This window comes from Thermobia domestica, chromosome 15 (assembly GCF_964235325.1).
Source record: "Thermobia domestica chromosome 15, izTheDome1.hap1.1, whole genome shotgun sequence".
Classification (NCBI taxonomy): domain Eukaryota; kingdom Metazoa; phylum Arthropoda; class Insecta; order Zygentoma; family Lepismatidae; genus Thermobia; species Thermobia domestica.
In genome coordinates, this window is record NC_137468.1 from 115,543,569 (window position 1) to 115,559,890 (window position 16,322).

The window sequence follows — 16,322 nt, forward strand, 5'->3', positions numbered from 1 at the left end:
CCCATTATCGCACAGTTGGTACATGTTCACTATATATATTCTTTCATTTCACTCCTGTAATTCCTCTTCTGATTTGATTTTCTTCGTAAATCTCTCTAAGTTCCAAATGTCAGAAAGGTGTATTCTGATTAATTAATTTCGAAGTTAAGTTGAATAAATGCACACTTTTGCTAGTTACTGTACTTTAAATTAGAAATTGTGGAAGGGAAACAGTGAGTTGTGATTCACATATAATAAATACTCAGTAGAATAGCTTGTAACATTCGCACTCTTGAAAGTCTAGTGAATCTAGCTAGGTGACAGAATAAATAAATAACACAATAAATAGAATAAATCAGAATAAATAACAAACACAATATACTCGACATAATTGTCCTCTTTCCAACTTTGTTTTATTCAAACTCGCATCAATCGTCGTGAAAGTATGCAGATTTAGTATATTCAAGACATTTGAATAAATTTGTACCAATAGTAAGTGTATATTAAACATATGTTGGGTTACACTTTTAGATTTTAACATTTCTGCTTAGTTTTTAGGCTATATGGGAAGTCGATCTATCTAAAGTTTAACGAGGAACTACACCAAAGCCGTACCTGAATTGAATCCAAAACCAATACTATTAGACAAATGTTGCTCTGGATTTATGCATGTACACGTTAATGCTACAAGAAACATGGAAAGGTTGAAGAAAAGTAACTCTAGCCAATTATATTAAAATTACAGTGTATTCAATTGGTGAAAAGTGTTGACTTCAACTGCATCCACATCGAAATCAGAGAGATAATTTCCAATAGTCTTGGGTTATATAAAATTATGGTTCACGTTGTATCTTCCATCTTTTTTTTTTTGATATCGCATTAGAAAACTATTTTTGTTAAATAACATAGAATCCTTAATTAGGTAAATGCTCATTTATCCTTGTAAATTTCTTGTACAACATAAATCCTTGTGTAAAATCTTTTCAGCTAACAAAAATTTCAAATATGTAGACCCTTTACTCCTTCCTATGTTCAATAGTGTCACTTAATTTTCTCTCTGTTCTTTTAGCAAGCAGCAAGCTCCAACAATTTTTCTCACAGAGTGTAATGTTTGGGGAAATCCTTTCGACTGCATTAACAGATTTAAACGAGTTCGTTACCACAAAACGGCTGCAATTGAATGAAGCTTTGAACTAAATATTGAGTTAACTCTTTCCTCTGTGTGTTTTTCTGTCTTTTTTTCTAAATCGTCAGTAGAGGGTTGCTCTCTGCCACTTTACAAGCTGGACAGGTCTGCAGGGAAAATCTCATTTGTCGTCGTTGCAGTGAGAGAATTGGAAGCTTACCCCGATAGCCGTTAGCGCTCTCATATCCCTGGAAAAAAGAGTAGGGGAATAGAAAAAACAGTTAAAACATGTTGGAAAAAGCTGAAAAAAGAGAAATGGTTGGAAGAAAAGTAGAACAGAGAAAAGGGGGATGGAAAGCAGCTTCTGCCTGACTGACTGACCTTCGTACCCCCCCTTGGTCAGTGAGGTTAGGAGGGCAAATCATTATCTACTCGGAATGCTCTTCTTTTCTGCAGTCAACCTTTTAACTGCTCGGTTTTAATGCCATTAAATTGCGAAAATTAAAAAAGGAAAGCTATCCTGTGGGGAAACTCTACAATACAGACATGAGATGAATGTTGTCTCACTTTCAGGATAACGTGTGGGACTAATGACGTACTGTTTTCACGCTTTGATTTTATGGTGTTAGTTTAAATTAGCGGATATGTGTCTAGACTGGAAGGCACAATACTGGAAACTCATACACACGTATATAGGTATGTTTATACTTCTAGAGAGGAAGAGATGTATATGAATGTTTTTGAAACGTAAACATTTAGAAGATACAATGCCATGAAAGAAAAGACAGTATCAATGTTTCAATGGCTAAATATACAATAAAAGTAATTCTTTATTTTGTATTCTTTAGGGAAGTGGATCATCGATCTGATAATGTTATACTCTATTTTAAGTTTGCATTTGCATAAAGTGTTCTTTATCAGAAAGAAAGGGGTTAAACTGATCTATTTTTCTGATTAATATGTTCATTAACCATGAAATCGCTCACAGAAATTAAATTTATATAACTTAAAATTTGACTGAGCCAGCAACACGATGTCAAATCTGTTTATGAAAGCAATTTACCAGTCACAACGTCAGCTTTAACTTCTTTGAATCTAATCAAAATTACACATTTTTCTCATTCCTGAATTTTTTCAAGAAGTGGTTGAATTTGACATTCTAAAATCATATTTGTTGCATTTGTTACTCTTTATTGTTTTGCGTGTTTAATTCGTCTTTAATGAAGAATAACGAATTTTAAATTCATTGACGTTCTATTATTTTGTGTTTTTGTAGTGGTAATATATTTTTCACATTAACTAATTCTCACATTCACACATACAAACACGCTTACATATACTTGAGCAGTTACCCCCTATCCTGTCCAATGATTGTCACTTGTCAGGCTCTGGCGCTTGTAATTAGCATTAACAGGCACGAGGAAAGACGAGCGAAGAAGAAGGTGCAGGAACTGAAATTGAATTTACGAGAAGTGTGAAGACGGGTGAAAATTTTTGCTAGCCAAGTTTGAATGAAGTCTCATCTTCAGGTGTCTTCCCCGTGGCTCCAGCAACTATGATAAAGTTCTCTCGGAAACACCAAGAAAAGGAAATTTTCCTCTTTCACGGAGCCACCAATTCTTCCTCAAGGTCCATATAGCTCGCGACTTGAATCAAAGTAAAATTAAGTAAAGCGTAAGAAATTCTTGTTTCTAGGAACGAAGAGTGCTTAGTCAGGTGAGAACAAATTACTGTACTTAACAGCACCTGGTGAGAAGATAAAATTTATAATTATATGAATTTCTTAGAGTTTTAGAACAAAATAACATTTCTTATACAGTAAACTTTCAAAGTAATATCCTCTGAAAAATAATACATAAATAAAACTGTATTTAGTTTATTTATTGTAATTTTATCTAGCATTCCTTTCTCCCAATTACTAATATATACGTATATACCTAGGTACATATGAGAATTATTTAAAAAATATTATAGTTCTTTAAAATTGATGGTCTCGTAATAATAGAGCCTGTAACTTTGTATGAGCTGAAAGTGAATCGAATGGTCAGAAAAAATATTTCTTTATACATCTGAAAATTTGTAGAAAGGAAAAATGTATAGTTTTCTGATCGCTTTTCGTAATTCCGCTCAAGATCCTTTATGCATATTTCTGTTTCTGATTAAATCTGAGACTAAATTACTTTATTTCCATTCTTTTTTATTAATTTCATGAATATTACACATTGATTTTTTTTTAACTAAGAGGATATTACTTAACACTAAACGAACCCTTGGTGTAGGAAGATTTGAACACGAGCTATTTGACTAATCTATGCAATTACTATATTCATACATAATTTCGTCACAGGTATTTAATTGCTTCGGATATAATATATAACTACCGGTAAAAAGGAACATTTTAGTATCAAAGGACGAAAGAAAAAGGAAAAAGAAACATAATTATATTTCAGGGATCAGAATATTACTTATGCTTCATAACCAGGGGAATTAAAGATTCCGTACCCTCTCCGCTTGTCTTTGTTAACACTCTTGTCTTTGGAACATCTTGCCCTAGGTTTGATTCCTGGTGTGGAAGCCTTGAAATTTGAAGTATTATGGTTGTTCGAATTCCATCAGAAAATATAAGTTCACATTTCATACCGTCCCGGGGCTGAAATGGGACGCTAAAGCTTCATAAAATAATCTGTGACTTCGCTTAATTATACGCCTAAATGGCTATCATCTATATATAATTGATTTTGGTTCTGGATTATTTGATATATTAAAATTAGTACTCTTGAAATGCTCTGAACAAAATTCATTATAATTTTATGGGATTAATGTTGCTGTTGATGTTGATGTTTTGTTTAACGTCCCATTCAGCAGCGAGGCTATATGAGACGTGGGCCTACTGATTAACGTGGAATCCGAACCACTTGAACTCCCACCGGGAATCAAACCCTGTTCTCCCGCGCCAAAGGCGCGTACGCTAACCGCTTAGCCACGAAGGAGCTCTAAAGGGTTAATGTTGCGTTGCGTGTTAATTAGATCATTTTATTTTCTACAACTCTATGGAATTAGATAAGTAGGCTTGAATATGAAGGCTAGAAGGAGAATTTAACTTTCCTGGAAACAAAATGAATGTCTAATTGTTTAAATGGACAACTAAAAAACATCTTATATGTTTCCTCAAAGAAGTGGCCAAATCTTAACAGAAAACATACAAGCTACTTGTTTCTCCGTGAAACATAATGAAAATGGCTTCGCTTTTAAGCCTATTAAACAACCACGTAAGAGATAAAGTCTACTTAGTTTCTTCTGTATTTGAAACTTCCCTAATTGATAAGTTTTGCTGGGCCGTAATAAAAAAAAAATATATTTGAACTTAAAGTGAAATGTTTGAATACTTAAGAGGTAACGATACATGCAATTGATAAAAGACGAACACTGCTGTTTCAGTTTTTAAAAATCGTGTTATCGTATATTTATTTTTTAAATTATTTTCAGTTTCTTTTTCCTCTTTCCTCTTCCCTTGTAGAATTATAGGATCTAAAAGCTATAATTTATTGTTCTTATGTGATAGCCTCTTATTCGGAGCAAACCAGTGAAGTCCACTGGCGGCATGGATGTAATAAGACGTAAAGTTAATCGACTTCTGCACATATAAAAGCTGAATCAACACCACGATCTGGTCTCTTATCCAACATTTTCCTAAGTTTCCATTTTAGAGAGGCTGAGTGAGGCACTGAGAAACATTACAACTGGGGCACAACATAAAATAAATCTTGCCTTAACTGGGATCGAGCCCTTGATCTCTGATAGGTAGGTTGACGTCTTACCACGATTCTTGTTATATGATGAACTTATTATTATAGAAAATAAAAATGATATGAAATCTTTTGGTTTTACTTTATACGGTTATGCTGTGTGCTCTAACGGAGATTGTGGTGATGAGAATGAATGAAATAATGGAATGAAGAAAGTGGAAGGAAACGGGAGAATCCGGAGAAAACACACACATACTGTTTTCGTGTACTTGGCGCGAGCTGAGATCTAACCACGGACCCTACGAATCAAAGGAGAATGCTCTATTACTGAGATACTGTTGTTTCTTGTTATTAGTTTTAATATGATTGAATCCCGAGATGTAGCTCCGAGGAGTAGTAATATGATTGAACGAAATGTACCATATTTCATTTTTTTTTTTTAAAAAAAACTTAATAACTGCAGAGTTGAAGTTCTTTTCGAGAACAAAAGGAAGTATGTTAGCTGTTGATTACCAGTTCCTAACGAACACTATGTTAACAATCAATCAATTCAAATTAACAAGTTTTCAGTTTGCGCTAAAACCTCGAACCAAAATACTGATCTGTATTATTGAAATTTTCAAATGCAACCAGAGCAAATCCATAGGAAGGCATAAGGTTGAAATTGATATTTGTAAGAAAAACGGTAACTGTTGAGATTTAAGGATACTGTCATACCGTTCTTCTCTTGTAGTTGAGGAACAAAATATTACAGAAATAATCAGAATGAACAAAGAATTGCATAATTAATCGTTAAACGTAACTATATGAAGGGGTAAAGTTACAGTGGTGTGAGTCACTTATTATATTAAAAAGATTTAGATATAGAAACCACATCTAGATAAATCAATTATAGAAACCAGATCTGGATAAATAAGTCTGTTAAGAGAAAATCCAATTAAAAAATTCATTCAACTGCCAACAGACAAAAATGGAAGTTTTCTAGTAATAAAGAAAGCAACTGCTTTGTTGCCAAATATGTTACAGTACTTTTTGCTTTAATTCCTGGAAAACAAAGAAAGTGTGACTTACACCACAATAACTTTAATCTGTCCATATTTTGAAGTAACAGTGAAGAAAGGACATGACTTTCTTCGTTTTATTCTTAAATGTGCATGCCAATCAAAAAATATGTTAGTTCAATAATAGCAATATCAATTTGATTCATTGTTTATTTTTCAGAGTAATAATTGGGTGATGTTAATACAGCTCTGACTCTTTTGTGACTTCCTTTCTTGACTTTCTAGAGTATTATGACTTTACTTTCTTCCTTTTCTACTCTGTTCTTTTTGCTGAATGATTCTGCCCACCTCTTTCTGTTAGCTCTTTCCTCCACACGTTCATTGGACTCTACTCTGTCTCTTTCTGCATTCACAGAAGAGCACACAAGCATTAGAAAGAGCAATTAAAACTTTATGTTGTTCTTTCCGAGTTGTCATTTCTGAAAACAGAACCCAGAAGCCTCCTGCATTACGCTCAAGAAGATTACCAACATGATTTCCATGGAGGGACAACTTATCCCATGGCCTCTCCCTCCCCACAGCAATTCGCTTCTCTTTCACTCTCTTAGGACTATTCAAGGTAGTTCCGTTTGACCTCACAAAAGTTTCATTCTGCTCTACTAACTTTTTTATTGTTATTTTTTTTTAATTTTTACACGTCAACCAGAAGAACTTACTTTGTATGTTGATATTTCTAAGCTATTTTTATATATCATCAGTATCGGATTTGTTATAGAATAAATAGTAACATGCTATGTGCTTTATATATTCATAAATATCATCTGATTTATTATGTTATATGAACATTGTTCTATTGAATGCTGTTCTATATGAATATTGCCAAACTATAGAAAGTATTTTTACATCCAGCAGGAAACATCAATGTAAGATATGAGAAAGAAAAATCCATATTAAAAGAAAAAAGTTAATAAAACTTTGGTACTCCAATAAAGAATATTCGTATTATATGTACTAAGAGAAGATAAAATGAAAATGAGGCGAACTGGTCAGTAAAGGGAAGATAAAATAAATTAAGAAAAAAACGAAGGAAAAAAGTTGGATATCATCCTTTCTCGATAGATTACCCGCAGCTCTGCAAAGGTTACCGGGTTGGTATAACAGTCAGGATGTAATACACTTCCTTGACTAAAATGTTACCATGAAACAGCGGAATGACTTTTCACTCGACTAAACTAAACACTTATTTTCTTATTTTCAATTATTTATTCGTCAGGTTAAGTATAATTCAATTAAATTCAGATAATATCTATATTTAAGTGTAAGCTAGGCAAAATTTATTTTGTTTTTTGTTTTAGTTTGATTCAAGAAGTATAAGAACTTAAGCTTTTTGGTCGATTTCAGTATATGATTCATTTTAATTACAGTTAACTTGGTTGCTTGGGTGGAAATATTCAAGTCTATTTTAAATAAAATATTATTTCTACATCAAATGTTGATAATGAAAATTAGAACAAAATTGACATTACTATTGATTATTTTTATATGGCATGAATTTCTGTTATAAGTATATAAATACAACTCGATATAGTGGTACAAACATAAAACAATTTTCTTGCCGTATCTGATTACAATAGAGACGGTATGCATAAGATGTTTAGCTTTCTTATTTTCCAATTCTGAAGTTTCGGGTTCGAATTCCTCTCGACTGCCTATAAGTTTTCCCAATCGTAACAAGAGAATGCTGAAATTGTACGAATGGTACGTTTAAATGTAGTCTCTGGCCAATTTCCTTCCAAAGCTCATTGACGGATGCTTTCATTATTGTGTCTGGAATATTGATAATTAATAAATAAATTACTAAATTCAACTTTTGCAACGTTAATGTAATAATAAATTGTTTCCCGAGGTTGAGATGTAAGGAGAGATGTTTCAACTTAATTTCCTTTCTAAACTTTTCACTAGAATTGAAATCAAATCTAAATGAGTGTTTTATTCCAACAGTGTGTATATTCCTATTGAAATTTTGGTTTGAGTCCATTAAATACGTTATCAGAGAATTACTTTAATTATGTACTTATTTCATTCCTCTTTATCATTATGATAGATTCCCGGTAGGAGCGCATGTCGTTCGGATCCCACGTTAAGCTGTAGATCCACATCTCATATAGCCTCGGTGCTGAATGAGACTCCAAAATTTCAAATCAACTAATTATCCCCATTACAGCAATTATTGCATCTCTGTCGCCTTCTTTATTCACACAACGTTAAAATTTAATCGCATAAATACATGTCAATTATTTTGATAAACTATTCTGATTTTAATACCAGAAATTTAACAACTGAAAATAATTAAAATAATTATTAAATTTGGAATTTTAAGAGGAAAATAAAACAAATATATATATATATATATATATATATATATATATATATATATATATATATATATATATATATATGAAAAGGACAAAACTTGGTTCATGTAATGCAATTTCCAAGAGAAGTATGTAGTAGAAGAACAGAAACAAAATCTTTAAGTTTTTCGTCCCATGGTTATGCTGGCTAGACGGTGATGATGAGGATGAATGAAATGGTGGAATGAAAAAGTGGGAGAAAACACACACATGGTGTTTGTACCAACAAAGCTCACTTGGCGTGGGCTGGGATCGAACCAAAGACCCCACACACCAGAGGTGAACGCTCTAACACTAAGGCACCGCGGCCTTGAGGTAGAAGTACAGAAAACTGACATTTAATGTTAAAATAATTGAGCACAAAAAGGATGTCATATTTGTTTCTAACACCAAGGTTCGATTTGTAAATTATTTATTTATAGAAAAGTTTGTAAAGTTAAATACATATATAATTCGTTGGCATAATTTTCTTCTCTTTTAGACTACAAGGATAATGTCAGAACATTAAAACGAATTCTCTGTGATTAAACTAAAAACAGTGATTTTATTTGTTATTAAATATGAATTTAGTGATGACATCATGCTTCTTTAGTTCATTCTGAGGTTCGAAATTGTAGGACAATTTAAGGGACGTATGTGAGTGTAAAGAAACAGTATCTTCTTCATCTATATACTTTTGAAATTAGAGATCATAATATTTATTATTATTATTAAATATTTGACATTACAAATAAATAATGAAATTTGTAATGTATTGGGTGTTTAAATTGATTTTCTTCCTCTCAAATATTTACCATTTGCTCAAAAGTAATTATAGATTTTTCTGCTTTTCTGTAGTCTCTCTAGACAATAAACCGTAGTGTTCGTGCTTGTAAGCATGTGTTCTACAATCATGTGTTTAATTTTTCCTCGTAGATATTAACTGTATTAAGCAAACATTGTTACTATAACATAGGAAGTCTTTCCAATAAAGCTTTCTGAAAAAGAGTCTAAATAATAAATGATCTTGAGAATGGAGAAGCGAAAGATTGGAAAGCTTCTCTCCTGTGTTTTACACATACACACACAAGCAAATATAAAGAACTATCGCCCGTAGCTACATTGAGAGTCTGTAATTTCCTCTCTTATACTGTTTAAATGTGCAAATTGAAACATCGTTGTGCTTTTATGTTATCTTTATCTGAAAGTAGAATCTTGGTATGATGTTGAATTGTTCATAGATAGATGTGCTTTTCCAATCTGAAAAAAACTTGAAATATTTTAAATAATAATGTTTTTACACATAATATTTTAAATAATAATGCGTTTTAAAACTGTTGGGCATTGTATTCTATTAGTATTGCTTTCAACACAACACACTTCTAAAATAAAATCAATACATTGTACGTGTAGAGTATTTTTTTAAGTAATATTCTGCAACCATACTGTACTGTCCATAGGGCAAATGTGTGCATTATAAAAAAAAGTTCAGTGAGCTCTTTTTTATATACTATTGTTTAAGTAATATACTACATCCATGTTTTATATAGCTTTGGCTCTTAAAAGTGACTTATACTCTAGAACAGGGTTTCTCAACCTTTCCCACAGGCCTGCATATTATTAATCACTACTACCACAAGTCGTAAGTACCACTATAAGCGACTCGCGTATAACAGGTTGAGAACCCTTGCCCTAGAAGGAAAAGAAAAGAATAATAAATTTATTTGGGAATGGTGATAGAAGTTATGGTGGAAGAAAAACTAGGAAGGGAAAAAAGACTATAATTGATAAGACATTATTAAACCATTGGCTATCTTGGCAAAATAAAGAGATTAGTGGATTTTTTCCATTTTGCGTCGAATGGCCTGGCGGTTATGACACAATAATCGTTGTTGAATTGAACGATCTTGATAAAGTTGTGAAAGCATTATCGAAACTTGTTTAACTTTGCTTTTAATGAACACATTGTTTATAGAGAAATATATAGTAAATAACTTTATGGTGGTAACTTAAATTATTCGGATTTTTTAACTTCGTATAAGAATGCATTCAATTTTCAAATTCAGAAGAATGGGCAACTTTTATAGTTATTATTAGAACTATTACAGAAAGGCAAATTTTATTTTTTATATTGTATTTTTTGAATGATAAATACAAAAACAAGGAAACAAAGATAATTAAATTGTCATTATACAACATTAAGAGTATGAATAAATTTTTGTCAAACTGGAAAAATGAAGGAGAGATTGTAGCCAAGCGAATCTCCATGAATAATAATGATATAGGGTAGCTCGCTCATGGCTATATTGTTAGCATACGCCTCTTTGACACGAAAGACCAGGGTTCGTTCCCCAGACCAGAGTTCATGTGATTTGGATCCCATATTAAACTGTAGGTCCACGTCTCATGTAGCCTCAGTGCTGAAAGAGACAATCCAAACCCCAACCCATTCAACGAATAGTAGTATAAGTCTGCTTTCCATTGAAGTCTATAAGATGCTTTGGTAATGCAGCAAACCTCTTCAAATTGTTGTTGATCATACTCTGCTCTACCGCAATCTTACAGTAAAACTGTATGAATTTTTCCTCCTTGCTATAAATTTTTGTTGCACTACCAATGTTATGTACTGTTTAAACAAGTAATAAATACAAAGAATAAGTCACCAGTCTTTTTGTATTATGTTTCATGATAGATTTAGGCATTAATTTTGTCATTCATTAAGAATCAAATATATTTATATGGACACTCAGAATAGTCAATATTATTATCTACTAAAATGTTTCTGCTATTGGAATATTTCTGATGAGAGCTTGTGTGATTGGACCAAGGGCGTAGCATCCATGTAAACTATAGAAGTGCACTTCCTGTAAGGAAACAGGATTATGCTTTAAAATAAATTATGTATTCATTAATTAAACATATCAGATTATTAATAATAATTGGTTAAATAATCAGAATAATGCATTAAAATTTCCAAATAATGCGTTAGGGTAAACAGTTTCTTGTATTTATAAAACTTACTATTTCACTGTTGGATCTTAAATTGGATTATAGGTTTACGTCTTATATCCGTTCAATGCTGAAAGCATAATCACACAAAAAGGTTATATATGAACCAAAAAAAAGTTAAATATTATCAACAGTTGTTTGAGTTAATTGTTTTATTTACATTCGTAATTCTTTGTATTGAATATCCTGAATTTGAATTGAGCTTGACGTAAGGATGTACGAAAGTAATATTCATTGAAACAAGGCACATTACTCAAATTGTGAACAAGACGGAAAGCAATATCACTTACAGTGAATATAAGAATATTCTTTTATCCAATATTTCAAATATACAATTTCCGTATGATACTTATAACTATCATCATCATTTGTCGTATAAAATCAGAACTAATTAGAGCAGTTTTTTCCAATGTGGGAGGGGGCAGCAAAGGAGGCACAAGACACTGACATAAATAAACTGTGAAATTATCAATAATACCACTCGTAAAGGCCATTTAAAATTTAGCTTTAGAAAACTTTGCAGACATTACATATCTGACATTTTGTCTTTACTATTCCTTTTCAAGATTTCTACGTTATTGAAAACTAAATAACACAAATTTCAAAAACTCATAAAATAAGAATAAATTATTATTATTATTATTATTATTATTATTATTATTATTATTATTATTATTATTATTATTATTATTATTATTATTATTATTATTATTATTATTATTATTATTGAAGATTTGGAAATTCAATGCTACATCTGAGATGGCTGTAGTTTTCAGACGAAACTCATGCATGATTAACAAGCAGGAAAGGGGACGTGAAGATTTACGAAACACGATTGGGAACCCACGTAAACAAGATTGGGAACCTCAGAATTAGAGATTGTTAGGAGTTTGTTTTCCCTGATCAGTTCTTATTTGATGTGAAATATTCTGTGTATTACGAATCTAGATGTACAAAATCTCAGATTTTTATGTATAATAGTTTAAACAAAGCTTCTCTTCCCATTTCTACCTCAATCATTTGAACTTGCACCCCCTTCGCTTTTCAGCTGAAGTTTCCTAAATTCATTTGTGGGGCCGCGGTGGCTCAGTGGTAGAGCGTTCACCTCTGGTGCTAGGGGTATCGTTTTCAAACCCTGCTCCCGCCAAGTAAACTTTGTGGTCGACAAACACCGTGTGCGTGGGTTTTCTCGGGGTTCTCCCGTTTCCTCCCACTTTCTTCATTCCACCATTTCATTCATTACTCATTATCACCGTCTCCTTTAACCTAACCAGCATAACCGTGGGACGTAAAACTCAAAATTTCATTTCATTTTCTAAATTCATTTGTATTCTGTGTGTCAGAAAGCTTTCATTTGTAATATTTCGTGCATTTAATTTCAATCTTTCAAGTGTAATAATGAGTAAAATCACGTTGTTGCCTCCAGTATAAATCAGTTCAATTTTATATTACCTGTATCAAAAATTCCGAGTTCTTTAGGTTTAGATTTCCAACATTCGTGCAAGAAATAAATGTTCGTATTCTGTATATCTAAAATTCCATAGACACAAAACTATTTAAATGGATTTCTAATGTTTCAAAAAAAAAAAAAAAAGAAAAGAAAAAAGAAAAAAAAGAAAGAAAGAAAGAAAAAAAGATTACCTCCTTTCTCCAGTTTCCGACATGTTAAATCTGTCCCCTGAATTATTCACCGTGTAATCCAATGTTCGTGCAAGTAAATGGTACATTCGTATTCAGTTCCTCAAAAAGCCCTCATATATTAAATTTCGAGCCTTAATGTTCAAAATTTAACTGTGACTTCCCCACGTCTTTGAAGTTTAATTTCGTAAATTCATGCAAATCAATCCATATTTTTATTTTCTGTACTACAAAGCCTGACATACTAAATTTCGTAATTTTATGCTCTACAGTTAATAATGGTACTTTCTGCGTCCATCCGCCGTATTGAATTTGTTCTAAGGTGTTTGAGGTGAAACTTCCAAAAATCGTTCAAGAAAATTAGACATTCGTACTGTTGTATCAGAAACTCCTTATATCAAATATCATGACTTTGTGGATCAGTTTAGAAGTAAAGGCGATATTCATATTTTGTATATCACAAGTCCTGCATGAAAAAATGCATTCATGTCCAACGATTTAGAAAAAAAAAACTATCCTCACTCTCCCTTCATCGTCAGTGTGACTTTTGAAGTACAATTTCAAATATAAAAGTATGCAAGTTAACTACATATTCGTCTTTCTCTTGGGGGGCTCGGTGGCTCAGTAGTAGAGCGTTCACCTCTAGTGCTTGGGGTCCCGGGTTCGATCCCAGCCCCCGCCAAGTGAACTTTGTGGTGGACAAACACCGTGCTCGTGGGTTTTCTCGGGGTTCTCCCATTTTCTCCCACTTTCTTCATTCCACCATTTCACTCATCTTTCATCATCACCGTCTCCTTTAGCCTAACCGGCATAACCGTGGGACATAAAACTTAAAGATTTCATTTCATTTCATTTTCGTCTTTCTCTTGTTAAAATTTCCAAAAGTATCAAATTTCATGCCTTTAGTTTTAACGTTACAAAAATTTCGTAGCTCTTGCGTCCACCATTTTGAATTAACTTTCAACCTTTTGGAGTGACATTTTCGAAATTCGTGCGAGTGTGTAAGGCATTAGAGATCTGTATTCTGTGTATCAATTACCACTCATTTATACCAAAATTCGTTCCTTTATGTTCAATGGTTTAAGAAGATTATCTGCCACTCCTTTATCTACCATGCTGATCTCGCCCTTCTTCCTCAATGGTACTTATAAATTGCATAAAGCGGAATTATTTCAGTTTAACGTCCAACGTTTTTGTCTTTTTAAGTTAAAGGAGACGTTATTAAAAGAAGTGAATGAGGTGTGCGATTGGCGCGTTGTCATGGTGCAACAACCATCCTATCGTTTGCAACAGCTCTGGCCGTTTGCGCCGAACATCTTCTCTTAGTCTCTTTAAAACGTCGCAGTAAAATTTCCCATTGGCATTCTGGCCAGATGAAACAAACGCCTTATGCATAATTCCTCGAATATCGAAAAAAAATATCAGCATCGATTTGATGTTGCTGCGAACTTGTCGAGCTTTTATAGACCTTGGAGAGGATGAAGTCTTTCATTGTGATGGTTGCTGCTTTGTTTCCGGGACATAGACATAGACCCAAGGTTCATCATCTATAATGACTCTGGATAAAATGTTTGTATACTCTCGAACTCATTGTTGCAGGCACGTCTGAATGCTGAGGTTTTTTTGGTCAATGTTAAGAAGGCGAGGGACAAACTTCCCTGCAATTTGTCTCATGTTCAATTCATTGGATAGAACTCGTTGACATGTACCGTACGACAGTCGAAGTCTGTTACAAACATCGTGAATTGTCTGCCTTCTGTCTTCTCGAATCATATCATTCACTTTCATGATCATTTCTGGTGTTGTGCATATTGACGATCGGTTTGTCATCTCCTACAGGTTCGCGGCCTTCTTTGAAACGCTCGAATCACTCAAATGTTCTTGCTAGACTCAGTGCAGTCTCACCAAATGCCTCTTTCAACATGCCGTGGGTTTCGGTTGTAGTTTTCTTCAACTTGACACAAACTTGATGCAAATCCGTTGCTCCTTAACGTCAGCCATTTGGCAAATCGCAGAAATACTGAAACACGTCCTGACACGCACAACTATAACTCACAACTGAATGGGCCAAAGATGACACAACTTTGTGATGCAGTAGCTAATACATGTACCTCAAAACATCTAGCGATAGAATGTCGTACTGTTACTGGTTTGCCTGGTAAAAAAAAATATCTCGAATATTTTGGGTAGCGCCTCGTATTCACCGAGTCCAGATATATTTCTCAGGTGATTTCATCTTTGTTGAAGATATAATCAGAAACAGAATTGAAATTAAGATCAATTGCGAAAGAAGATACCAATACTCAAAGAAAGGAAGATTTGAAGTGACATAACTTCAGACAATTTTTTTTCAAGAGACGTAACTTCATATTGAAGCAGGAGGAGATGACTAAAGGTGATAAATATTCAGGATATGAGACAAGGAGGATTACGTTTCTAAATATTGTGGCCTTAAAATTGCAACGACAAAAATGTAAATATAGATGTAGATTGTAAATATAGAAACTTGTTTTGAAGATACCTTGACTAGTATTTACTGATCAAATTAGATCTTGTTAATCCTCAATATAATTTGAATTTTATTACTAATTTTTGTTTCTATCGTAGTCTGAAGGAAAATCTTGCTAGCGCACAGATTTTAAAGCTACCGTTGTGGCAACACTGGACAAAATTCTGTATTCAAAAAGGCAAACAGAGATTTATGTGTAATTTGGGATCTAGAGTGTGCACAATCCAGTTGCTTCCGTGTAAATATCCAACTATTTAACTGTACAAAGTTCGTAAGAATGGAGAAGGGGACATGACAGGATACTATTTCACTAAAGCTTTTCACAAAAGTAAGTAGGTAGGTATATATTTCGAACTTTCACCTGAAAGACTAAGGAAATACATGTACACGGGAAATATTTGACCCACCTTTTTTCTTGTTGCAAACAACAACGCAAAAGCAAGGAGGTCCGGAGCAATATAGATAAAAAAAAACTAAGATATGTTCAACAACTTCGTAAGGAAGTCTAAGATTTCAGTTGAAAACTTGGAATTAGAAGAAGTAAACATCTACAAGTATCTGGGACAGAAGATATTCCTGGATGAAAAAAAAAAAATAGTTCTGTTAAGTTAGGCTGGAGTGCATTCCGAAGGAACAGCTTTATATTGAAATTCCAGTATGCTTAAATTGTAACGTTTTCATTGATAGTATTTTGCCTGTTTTGATGTCGGAGTTGTGAACACTAAAAAAAAAAAAAAAAAAAAAGACATTCGCAGTCTGCAGATTGCACAACGAACCGTCGACCGATGTATGTTAGGAACCTTCCGTAAAAGTAGGAAAGGAATTAGAAGGATGACAGGAATGATGGATGTTATCATGAAAGTAAAGGCGTTGAAGTGGCAGTGGGCTGGACATACTACAAAAAGAAATTATAACTATAAA

At 33.0% G+C, this 16,322-nt stretch overlaps 1 long non-coding RNA gene across 13 annotated transcripts in view; it reads right to left on the reverse strand.

The window, feature by feature from the left end:
* The window catches only part of LOC145671211 (uncharacterized), a 170,294-nt gene that overhangs the window by 72,206 nt on the left and 81,766 nt on the right, over positions 1-16,322 (reverse strand). The window lies entirely within an intron of this gene.